The following is a 13,138-nucleotide window of genomic DNA, read 5'->3' as shown; positions in this document are numbered from 1 at the left end:
GTTATAAGGGTGGCTTTTATTATTCATCTAGTTGGTGAGTTAAGACTGTCAGTCAAAATGACAGGAGATTGGGGAAAATGGAAGACAAATATATGGCTGCTTTAAAACATCTAGATAAAATGCCTATAATCCACTGTAAGTGAGATTTTAAACAAGGAATTGGTCTCTTATGATGGAAAAGCTTTGCTCAGTATCCTCAACATGTAAAATCTAGACCGTCGGCTTATTCAGAACTAGTATCTGTAACAATCCTTGTTAGAGACCCCACACTTCCTTAATGCTGACAACCCTCAATAGAATGGAAGGAATTTGCCCTTTATCTGTGAGAAATACCTAGTTAAATCATTTGAAGCTTAATACTATTTTATTCACTTGTCTTATTTCTCTGATAATAAACTAAAGGCCTTCTGGTGAATTTCAGCCTTCCTGAGCAGCACTTCATAGATGAACCATCTGATCTATGAAGGCATTTAAATAGGGAAATCAAAATGGCCAAACTCACTTTACTGTGGTGTTAGAGGTGTAGCCAGGGTTTGGGGAAAAGACCCAGGGGAGCTGGGTGCAGTGTCACACACCTGTAATCCCAGGGATTGAGGAGGCTGAGACAGGAGGATCACAAGTTCAAGGTCATCCTCAGTCACTTAGCAAGACCTTCAGCAACTTAATGAGACCTGTCTCAAAATAAAAAATAGATCCCCAGTAACCAAAAAAAAAAAAAAAAAAAAGATATAGGAGAATGCCCTCCCTGGTCTATGGAAACACCAACAGGAAGTCTCCTGCCAAAGACACCTCCTTAGCCAAGGGTCACCAGTGGACTGAAGTAAGAATTTATCATCCCTAGATGGAAAATTCCATTAGAAACTGAACCTGTTAACACACAACCATGAGGATAGTTGTAGTCATTGGCAGCTTGTTCTTTCTTTGAACTTCCACTGCTGGTGTTAACTAATAAAGCTTACTTAGTTCTGTTGGCAGTGTCAACACTTTTGCTTATGTTTAATCCCACATATAATCAGCAGCCTAGCAGATGGCATAATGAAAGCCCTTTAAGCCATAACAATTTATTTTCCCTCCACCCCTGGAAACGTCTGAGTCCAGAGAAAGGAGTTTTTGGATCAAGAGTCTTTGCGTCTCCTCAAAAGGGTCTGAGTCATACTGAGGTTGTGGTCCACACTCAACCCAGGGAGAGAACCAAGAACAAGAGGAAGTGCAGCTCTGAAGCCGAGAGAGGCAGAGTGTGTCCATGGACATGGGTAAATGCTCCCACCATGGCCTGTCTCAAGTACCAACAGGAAGTCACCGATGCACAACCACACCTACATGAGAAGTACCCAATCTCAAGAGCAAAAGTAGCACTCAAATGATTACAAAGTGATGTGTTTTGAATACTTACTACCTTCATTTTTAATATAATTTACTCAAGTATAAGTTTCTATTATTTAATTTTTCTAATAATGGCTGTGTTTAACAATTGATTCTAAAAATTCCTGAGGACTTAATAGCCAATGTTCAGAAGCCACCCAGGACAGGGTCAGGGCATATTTCTTGTACCCCTCCCTGGTCACTCAGTGGAGACAGCAATGGGGATAAAAAGGCTAAGATTCCCTGGCCTAGGATCTCAGTCCCTACCAACCACACTTAAGCCCTGTGCCCCTCCCCTCAGCTGGGGCAGAGGTGGGAGTGCACTAATGGCCATAGATATAGTCCTGTCCGTAATGGCATCAGGGGCTATTTAGCATATCATCTCCATCCTGCACTTCCTGATTTTATTCCCATCAGCCAAAAGTGACTGTCCCATCTTCCTGGACACCTCCTGGCCTGCCAGGCATCTACCTCAATGTGCTCCAGGCTATCCCCAAATTATAACAGGAAGCCACACAATCTCCCCAGCCTTCTGATACAGGACCCCCTCACACTTAGCCCAACTGCCCACTCTCACCATTCTTCTCCTTACATCCTGGGCATCATCAACCACCACCATTTCCACAGCCCTATTCTGACCAAATTATATACCAGACACAGGCAGGGTACCAAGGAACACATAATCACTTCCTTTCCTCAAAGAGACGGTTTCATCAAGTAAGTATGACATACAAATAAAACACAGAATCGAATAAAATGATATCTCAATCAACTGTCAAAATGTGTGGAAATTCTTCCTCAGTTATATTCCTGCTACTGTAATTATCAGGGACCCAAATATCCTCCATATAACTGCCCAAGTCCCCCTTCTAAGAGGAAGACTGCCATTACTTCCTGAGCTAGATGTCACCATCCCAATTCCCTAATAAATGGGTGGGCAAGTCCTTCCCTATCTGTGCTAGTGAATCCCTCAAATGAAAAAGAAAAGATGACATTATAGGTCTCTGAGTTCCCCAGGAAGTACATGTGGGAAAAAGGAAAAAAACTCAGACATCAGCTGCCCTTAGGGAAATGGGATGTGTGTGTGTCCAAAGGGGATCCTAACAGCACAGGTGAACTGTGAGGATGCCAAACAAGTCAACCCACACTGTCCAAGCCATTCCACAATGCAGGCCCTGCCTTATCCTTGTACCCAGACACGTGAGATTAATCTTTAAACCATCACATGAGCCAAGAAGAGAGAATAAAGTGCTTTCTTGATTGGACTAACACACTGAAACACTAAAATCCCCTAGATATTTGGGGGATGACAAGGGTCAGCTTCAGATACCTTTTTTTTTTTTTTTTTTTTTTTTTGTGGTACTGAGATTGAACCCAAGGCTTGTACATGTGATTCAGATATCATTTTAATAAACAAATTGATAGATACTCTAAAGGAATTCTTTAATCTTGTTAGTGATAAACTTCCAAAACAATGGGTAGTGAGTAAGATTAATTCCAATGGCATTATCATAAAGATTTAGCCAGAAATATCCAGATTTCCTTACAGAGTGAAGGACTCCGAAACCTCCCTGCCAGCCCAATCCCTGACCTCAATTCCTGCTTACAGGGAGCAACCTGATCCCTTCCCTTGGCCTCTCATGTCAAATATCTTCCCGGATGACTTAAGGACCCTGGAATTTCCTGACTCCGACAATTTTCATGTCAACCCTGATCCCCTGGCAGCATGTCTCCTGCACTCTTTCTTGGCTGTAGGTTTGGTGGCCAGGACATTGTCGGGCACTTCAGGACATAAGACAAAGCAGGGAGCCATGTGGGAAGATAGCATTACAGGGCTATTATAGAAGGGTGGCGATTAGGGAATTTAGGGTTAGTGACAGTGGCCCAGCAGGGAGACTTCAGATCAGGTTGCAGGCTGTCAACCTGTGGCCAGGATTCTGGCAGAGGGTGGGCTGCTCCGGAGGGAGTCAGTGCCAGATCCACAATAAGGAGCCTTCCAGATAGGCTGAATTCTGTGCCACCCCCCAGGGTCAAAACACACCGTATAATGGACCCGCATTCTGTAGAGACAGATAAAAGAGCCCTCAGCTGCTTGTAGAGAGGCTGCACAAAGTCCCTCTGGGGTTCTTTTGACTGTTCCTACAAAGACAGTGCACTCAAAAAGGCAGGCTGGCTCACCATCCCAGAAAAACCCCAAACATCTAAAACAAGGCTGATGTCACGTCTCGATTTCTATATTCTTTCCCTTCCTTAAGCCAGTGAAGTGGAGTGTTACTGGGGCAGTTTAATGATTATCTGGGTTCTGGCAGCAGGTCTACAGTGATCCAAGTCTAGGCAATAAAATTTCTGTGTAACTCTGAAATAGATTTGTACAGACCCATTCTATAAATATACATGAAGGCTAATTTCACTAGTAATTCAGAAGTAGGAAAATAAATGCCAATTTTAAAAAGAAAAACTAAGTCTAAAGAAAAGTGCAAATAAACGTCACTTGCCTGTGTCATTTGATTCACTCCGCCTCCCCCATCCCTGTATCCATACCCTCCCAAGGTGATTTTGCAGCTTGACGGGCAGGTTCTTCTTCCACTCTTGCAACCTGGGCTGGTCTGGGTCCTGTTTTGTCCAGTGGAGTGGTAGTAAACATGACATAGCAGATGTGTGCAGGGCATTTGCTCACTGGGTTGTCCTCTCTGGCTACTCTTGGAACTATACCACTGAGGGAAGCCAACCTGGATCTTCAAACCTACAGAGGACCTACCAGCTGATAACAGAGACAGGAAGGAGCCCAGCAGAAATCAAACTAGCAAACTAGCCAAAACCAGAAAGCCCCACAGACCCATAGGCACATACAACACTTCATGTTGTTACTTTAATTCAATCACCTCTTTCCCAAGAGTTGCCACCACAGCCTAAGGCAGATGGGCAGGACAATTTTCACCCTCAGAGTGCTAGGTATCTGGATGGGCGCTAGGTGAGAGCCTGGCCCCACAAGTTGCCCAGTGAATACAGCATGACACACCCAGCTCAAGGCAGGGATGGCCAGCAGATGCCCAACCCTGAGATGCCATGGAGCAGACACACCTAACCCAGACTCTCCCAAAGCCCAAGTTCCCTGCTGGGGACAGAGGACAGCAGCAGATGCTGGGTAAAAGCAAGAAGGGGGAGACCAAGCAGAGAATGAAGGAACAGTTAGTGAGATTCCCCTCCTAGGGAAGTGAGGAGGCAACAGGAGGAGAAATCAAGTGGATTGAGGTTCCAAGACACAAGAACATTTTCCACCTTACTCCACTCACAAACCGTGAACTGAAAAGTGGAATTATTAAGAATTTCAAGCAACTGCAAGCCCAGGCCTTTCATATTGCACTGGTCCCATGCCCACAGGTCAGCCCACTTCTGGCTCGGAAATGAGCCCTGGCTCCCTCCAAGAATAAGCTTACTGTAAGCCCCCCGAGCATCCCAACTCAAATTCATCCCCGTCCAAGAGTGGTACAAAACATGTTTCAGTTGGTCACCTGCAGGACAGCTAGGTCTGTTTCCTGCCTCAAATGGTATATCTGCTGCTTAGGCAGCCATGAAGCTTGTGGTTTTCTTAAATTTTTTGTTTCCTTCTAAACACAAGAGAGACAAGAAACTAGATTTAGATTATAAACAAAAGAAATTAAGAAAGAGAACTCACCAACAAGCAGTGTCACGTGTCCCCTTTGCAATTCTTTTTTTTTTTTTTTTTTTTTTTTTTTTTTTTTTTTGCAATTCTTAACAAAAATCAACACAAAACTCTGGTTTGATCATTTAGGCTTTTATGGGCGATGGTACCCTACAATAACCACTGCATATGGACAAGGTAGGAGACTCATACTCTGTTCTAAAGTGGACAGCGAGGACATGTTATTCATTTCATTACCCTTCAAAATATACATACCCTCACGTATATTCCTTAGTATATGCAATAGGCCCTCCATATCCATAGGTCCCACATACACAAATTAAAACAATTGTGAATTAAAAATAATTAGAAAAAAATTACATATGTACTGAACATGTCATACTTTTTTCTTGTCATTATTCCCTAAACAGTACAGTATAACTATTTGCATAGCATTTACATTGTGTTAGGCATTATTAGCAACTGAGAGGTAACAAAGTATACAGGAGGCTAGATGTAGGTTACATGCAAATACTATGCCATTTTATTTAAGGAACTTGAGCATCCACAGATTTGGGCTTCCACAGAGGTCCTAAAACCAATCCCTTATGAATCCCAAGGGATGACAATATAAAACCTTTTATCATGGGTTTGGGGATAGGAAGGATGGTAGAATGAAACGGACATTATTACCTCACATACATATATGACTGCATGACCAATGTGATCCCACAATATGTACAATCAGAAAAATGAGAAATTATACACCATTTATGTATGATTTATCAAAATGTATAAATGCATTCTACTATCATATACAACTAAATAGAATAATTCTTTTTAATTTACTATAATACTTGAAAACTAAAACTAAAATAAGATAAAATAAAATATATTAGTTTCCTACAGAGATGTAACAAAGTTTAGAAATACAAGTAACACTGATCAATTTTCTTAAGAGAAAGACCAAAAGACTGATTTGTATGATATCAGAAGAAAATAGGTCCTGTCGACTAACCCCAACAATCCCATTTACATTTCTAGAGACCCATTTAGGCTCTTCAGAATAAATATAATACAGGGACTTTAATAAATGTTTTAGGACAAAGTGTAAGGACTTTTTCAAAAATCCAACACATACAGGTGATTAAATAATGTGAGTATATATTCTTTGAAAGTGATTAGATTTTACTTCCTCAGAAACCTTTAATAAGTTATGCTCTTTGTGACCACCAACCTAAGCAATATCCTGAAACTGGTTTAGGTAGTTTCCAGATCATGGCCCCAATTTCTTTTTAAGTGGATAAGAGTGGATAGCTCACCAACCAATGACTTCTGCCAAGGACTTCTGCCAAGTTCTGCAGAAACACAAAGGCAAGGTTCTCTCATGAAGAGCTAAATTTAGAGTGATACCTGGTAAGTAGGTAAATATTTGAATTATTTTGATTGCCTTCTTATCAATGAACAAATAACAAAAAATACATTTAAAATTTTTATTTGAAAACGTTAGAACATATTTATTTATGTCTGTAAGTACCTTTTCCCATTTGAAAAGTAATATCAACACTGTTTCAGGATTATTATTGTCCATCATTCTTCATCTATTCACTTACTCAGGTTAATAGTTCTTTCCTGTGCTCAGTGCTATGCTGTGTCTGTAAGCCAGACAGACAAGGTCTCAGGGAGCACTCAGGGCTGTGGGTAGGAGGATCACCCAACTAGCAGTTGGAACTCAGGAAACAGAGAAGCACAGCAAGTGAGTCACCTTTGTGGCTTTGGTTCGTGTTTTCATCCTGGGGACTGAAGCATAATGATGCAAAAACCTTGCCACAGGAGTCTGAGTAATCAAGGTACCAATGAACGCAAGCCAAGGGCTCTGGGGAGGCTCCTGGTCACAGCTCAGTGTAGACTTGACTCATGAGAAGCTGTGGAATGAACAGCTGTAAGCAGATGTGTGCAGGACCAGCTCTGTGGGGTGCAGATAAAAATGGAGAGATAAAAGAAGTCGCCATTGCTGGAATCACTCAATCTGAAGGTGGCTGGGAAAACAGTGGAAGTGAAGGAAATGGAGAGAAGAGAAGGGAGATACAGGGCAAAAGGCAAGGGAAGAAGGGAAAGTCATAGGCCTGGGGGATTGAGGAGATGGGGAAGGATCCACCAGAGAAAGCCAAAATCCTGAGCTTCTTGCTGGAGCAAATTAATAAGTGCTGGTACCATTTACCAACATGGCGAACACTGAATAAAAAGCTGTTTGGGTGGAGGCAGTGGCACACGCCTGCAATTCCAGCGACTCAGGAGGCTTAGGCAGGAGGATCACAAGTTTAAGGACAGCTTCACCAACTTAGTGAGGCCCTAAGCAACTTAGCAAGACCCTGTCTCAAAATAAAAAATTTAAAGAGTTGGGGATGTGGTTCAGTGCTTAAGTATGCCTAGGTTCAATCACTAGAACAAAAAAAAAATTCTATTTGGGGGTGAGGGGGATAGGATAAAATCAGAAGTTTTGTTTTTGACATGTTATATCTAAAACAAGTGGAGATATTTTAGGGTTTGAATGTAAATACAATGTGGCAGTTGAAACCCACCAGTGTATTGGGGAGCCTGCACATGCCTCTTCTCAAGTCTTGAGGATTTTATTCATTCCTGAGTTTGGTGATTTGTGCTTCCTTTGTTTTTGCTGTTTTGTTTGTTGTTTGTTTTCTCTCACTTAGGAGAGGCACTTTATTGATTCTGTCTTTTCAAAGAACCAACTCTTGATTATATTGCCTTTCCTCTATTGCAAGTTCGTTTTCTATCTCATTTATTTCTGTTCTTTGTGAAAACAGTCTTCTACACATAATGTCCTTTTACATTTTTTGTGAGGTTTTATTCCCTAAACTCTAAAATCTTGAGATTTTCAGTTTTTCTTCTTTTCAATTACATTCAGCTCTCTATATCAACTCTCTATATCTGCACCCAAGGACTCAACCAAACATGAATGAAAAATATTCAGAAAATAAACTGCTTAGGTACTGAACATGTATAGACATTTTTTCTTGTCATTATTCCCTAAACAATACAGTATAACAACTATTTCCATTGTATTTCCATTATATTAGATATTGTAAGTCATCTAGAGATTATTTAAAGTATACAAGAAGAGGTACATAGCTTACATGCAATTACTGCACCATTTTATTATATAAGGAACTTGAGCACCCATGGATTTGGGTATCCATGGGGGTGGGGGGTCCTGAATCCAACCCGCACATAGAAGAAGTCTGTATGTGCATTTGAGACTACGATGTCCTTCTACATAGATTTTTTAGCTACAACCCACAAGATCTGATATGCCGTATTTTCATTAACTTTGCTCAAAATCTTTTTCTAAATTCCACTGGGATTTCTTCTTCAAACCAACGTTATTTAGAAGTGTATTGCATCATTTCCAAATATGTAGGCATTTAAATATCTAGTATCTTTATTATTGGTTTCTAGCGTAATATCACTGTGGTCAGAAAACAGATTCTATATGATTTCAATTCTTTGAAACTTCCTTAGATTTATTTTATGTCCCAATAAATGCAAAGGATGTATCTTCAACAGCTGCAGTGCCTGTTAAATAGGATATTCAAGTCTCCCCTATGCTTACTGCTCTTTATCTGCTTGTTCTGCAAAGAGGTGCACTAATCTCCCACTACGACTGTGAATTTTTTCTGTTTTCCCTTCTAATTCTGTCAATATTTGACTTGTTTATTTTGGCTATTTGTTAGCTGCAGACTAATATTTCCTAGAGCCCTGCCTATTTCAGCACTGTAAGGTTTCCTCTATAACCATTACTACCATTTCTTGCCTTAAAGATTACATCATCTGCTACTAATACAACCATACCACTTTCTTTAGTGTTGCACGGTTTATTTTCTAATTTTTACTTACATCAGTGGTCACATATTTAAGATGTCTCTTGTTAGTAGAATACAGGGTTTTTTTTTTTTTTAACCCAATCTGTTTTTTTAATAAAAGCAAGTCATAAAAGTCTGCTTATCTAAATGATTGCTGATGTTTGGGTTCAAATGTACATGTTTCATATTTGACCTGAAAGTTCTGGTTTCCTTTTTTATTGCCACATTTGGTTTAATCTACTATTCTTTATTATTCCACATTTCCTTTATATTATTCTATTTTTTCCTAGTTACCCATTCTCTTACTAATTCTTTTAGTAATTCACCCTGTAGATGATAGCTTGCCTTCCTGACTCAGCAAAGCCTATTATAAACTAGCATTATGATTGCCCAGACAAGTTAAGGGCACTACTCTACTTTAATATGGTCTATACCTTTTGAGATATTAAGAAATGTATTTTAAACCCATAAAATCGTATTGCTCAGATCATCAATGTTCATTCAAACTTATCCACATAGTTATTTATTGTACTTCATTCCTCCCTGCACTTGTGTGCCTCTACAAAAATTTCCTTCCACCTCAAGAACGCTCTAGTATTTTTTATTGAAAGTATGCTGAAAACAAAATTTCTCAGTGTGTTTTCTAGAAGCATCTTTATTTCACCTCCGTTTTGGGAGATATTGGCTTTATTAAGGTATAATGTTCATACCATATAATTCATCTACTTAAAGTATATAATTCTATGGCTCATAGTATATTCAAAGAGTTGTTCATCTGTCACCATGATCAATATCAATTTTAGAACATTTTTACTAGCTGAAAAAGAAACCTCATGTTTATTAGCAGGTATCATATTAATTCATAGTCTCTCTCTCTCTCTCTCTCTCTCACACACACACACACACACACACACACAATGGCCCCTGGAAACCCTAATCTACTTTCAGTGTCTATAGATTTGCTTATTCTTGAAAATTTCATGCATGGACTCATACAATCATGACTGTCTTCTCTCACTTAGAATAATGTTTTTGAGCCCCATCAGTGCTGTAGCACTTACTGATATTTCATTCACTATAAGTGGTTCAGATACTGAAGTTATGAGACATAATCTATGAAATAATTATAACAAAAGGCAAGATAGAGAATTTTAACAAAGAAAAGCAGGAATATATGTAATAAAAAGAATCAAAAGTGGATACTGATATATAACAGGAGTGGGGAAGAGGTTAAGGGAAGAATGGAGGAACATTGGATTGTGTAGAGGGAAAAGAGGGGAGGGAAAGGGTGGGAGGAAGGAAAGATGGTGGAATGAGACAAACATCATTACCCTAGGTACATGTATGATTACACAAATGGTGTGACTCTACATCATGCACAACCAGAGAAATGAAAAGTTGTACTCAAAAAAAAAAAAAAGAATAAAAAGAAATTGTGGAAATGAGAAATAGGAAGATTAGGAATGGGATAGATGGTTCAACAGAAAAATAGGCACAGATAAAGGGAGAACTAACAATATGGAATATAGTTCAGAAGAAATATTAAGAACAACTCATGGGGAGCAGGAAAAGGCAAATGTAGTAGAGAGTGCAAGAAGTATACTGGCCATGGGTCTAAAATGCATGAATTGAAGTACAACAGGAAGAGAAGAAAGAGAATGGACAGAAGCAATATTTGAGGAGGCAATGGTCAAAATGTTCTAAAATCAACAAAAGACATCAAGTAATAAATTCAAGAAGTACTAGGCAGGACAAATGCACAGTAAGGTGCATACCTTATAGCAAAACTGATAAAAATAATGAAAATATTCAATGCAGTCAGAGAAAAATAGTTTATCTTCAAAAGAGCAATAGTATGACTAGCAGCTGATATTTCCACTGAAATGATCTTAGCTAGAAGATAGTGGAATAGCAGTTTAAGAGTGTTCCCAGAAAATAACTGCTTATCTCTAATTCTGTATCCACCAGAAAAAATATTCTTCAAAGTGAAGGTGACATGACACCAAAAGTACACAACAACAAAATAAAATAGGTAAATTTTACTTCATCAAGATTAAAAATTTTGAGCGCAGGATACAGGGCTTCGCTGCTGAGACCGCTGCATCCTGGCTCTGGTGAGTGTCTCGGTGAGACCCATAAGGCCGCCGGCCTCGGAGACGTGACGTTTCCAGCTGAAGGTGCTGAGAAGCTGATTTGGGTACCCGAGTGAGCAGTGCATCATCAACATGGATCCAACAGCCGAACCTGACCCTGAACCGGAACCCGAACCTGAACCTGAACCCGAATTAAAAAGACTGAGGATCGCTTCAGAAACAGCGGAGCCGGAGCAGAAGCTGCCCCGAAACAATCTGAAGAGGAAAAGATGCAAGAAAAACAGACAAGCAATGAAGGGCACACTGATTTCAAGTCCCCCGACTTGGGGTCAGATCAAGAACCTGACAAACAAAGCTGAGAATGTGATTGAGAGTCAGGGCGTCCCTGTGACACCAGCTACCATGTTTATGGCAATGCTGGCTGTTGTAAGTTGTCAGTCATCTGCAGTCGCATCAGATACCAATTCCAACACCTCCAAGTAGACATGCATCGGTTGCAATTAAAAAGTAAGAAAGGAGGACATGTAGAGAGCAGATCAGCACCCCCCACCCCCGCAAAAACCAAGCCTGGGAAACCTTCCTTGCCAAAAAGGCAAGGATGTTAACAGATGCTAAGAGTTATCAGACATTCCGTACAATGGGCTTCCTGTGTGCAGCTGGATGTTCCTGGTATTGCAACATTAGGATAACTGCAGAAATGTTTTTAGTTTGTTAACTTTAGTGCACCAAAGAAGCCTCTTGATAACTCATGAGACTTGAGCAACTTACAATGACCCTATAGTTGAACTTCCTCCATCAGAGTGCAGTGTGTCACCTGGCCCCAGTTTTACTTGAAAATGTCTGTTTTTTCTCCATCTCCCATCGTCCCTACTTGAGATTCTTTGTTGATGCTGGGTGCATTGGGACAGACCACTTTCTTCTACATTAATGCATGCTTCAAGTTTACGCAAGTTTGTCTCTACAGAAGTGATAAGAAAAATCTCTGTTCAGGGAAAAGTTAGCTTTTCTCCTTCATTTCTGGCAGTCCTTCCTAAAAGGTTATATGTTATAATTCTTAAGTAATTCTTATTGAGTTCCCAAGAACCCAGTCTTCCAATTAGACTTGCTTTTGCTATTGACTTTGCAGAAGTTCCTGCACAGCACTTTTTTAAACTTTATAGTTAGAAATAATTTAAAATTTTCAGAAAAGTTATGATAAAGAACTCCTGAATTCTTAGATGCAGCAATTAAAAATATATATTTTTAGTTGTAGATGAACCCAGTACCTTTATTTTTATGTAGTGCTGAGGATTGAACCCAGTGCCTCACGTGTTAGGCAAACGCTTTACTTCTAGAGCCACAACCCCAGCCCAGGTTCACAAATTAACATTTTAATACACTTAAATTCTGTGTACTGCAGGCCTCCTATTTATATTTATTAAATATTCTAAAACAGTTATCCCTTATTTCAGTGTGAATTTCTAAGAACAAAGATCCTTCTACTAGGGTGTCTTTTATCAAAATAAAGATGTTTGACATTGATATAATAAAAAAAAAATTAAAATTTTTTGTGCTTCAAAAAAAGGGTACCATCAAAAAAATATATATATATTAAAAAGATATATATCACCATGATCAAGTGGGCTTCATCCCAGGGATGCAAGGCTGGTTCAACATCAGGAAATCAATAAATGTAATTCACCATATCAATAGACTTAAAGTCAAGAATCACATGATTATTTCAATAGATGCAGAGAAAGCATTTGATAAAATACAGCACCCCTTCATGCTCAAAACACTAGAAAAAATAGGGATAGTGCGAACATTCCTTAACATTGTAAAGGCCATCTATGCTAAACCCATGGCTAATATCATTCTAAATGGTGAAAAACTGAAAGCATTCCCCCTAAAAACTGGAACAAGGCAGGGATGCCCTCTTTCACCACTTCTTTTCAATATCGTCCTTGAAACTCTAGCCAGAGCAATTAGACAGACCAAAGAAATTAAAGGGATACGAATAGGAAAAGAAGAACTCAAACTATCCCTATTTGCTGATGATATGATGGTATACTTAGAGGAACCAGGAAATTCCACCAGAAAACTTTTAGATCTCATTAGTGAATTCAGTAAAGTAGCGGGATATAAGATCAATGCACATAAATCTAAGGCATTTTTATACATAA

General features: G+C 39.5%; 1 protein-coding gene across 1 annotated transcript in view; it reads right to left on the bottom strand.

Annotated features, from left to right (window-relative positions):
- Positions 1-13,138, bottom strand: part of Fhod3 (formin homology 2 domain containing 3) — a 472,090-nt gene that overhangs the window by 416,580 nt on the left and 42,372 nt on the right.

This window comes from Sciurus carolinensis, chromosome 15 (assembly GCF_902686445.1).
Source record: "Sciurus carolinensis chromosome 15, mSciCar1.2, whole genome shotgun sequence".
NCBI lineage: Eukaryota > Metazoa > Chordata > Mammalia > Rodentia > Sciuridae > Sciurus > Sciurus carolinensis.
Note: the sequence above shows the minus strand (reverse complement) of the source record. Positions and strands in the feature narration are given on the sequence as shown.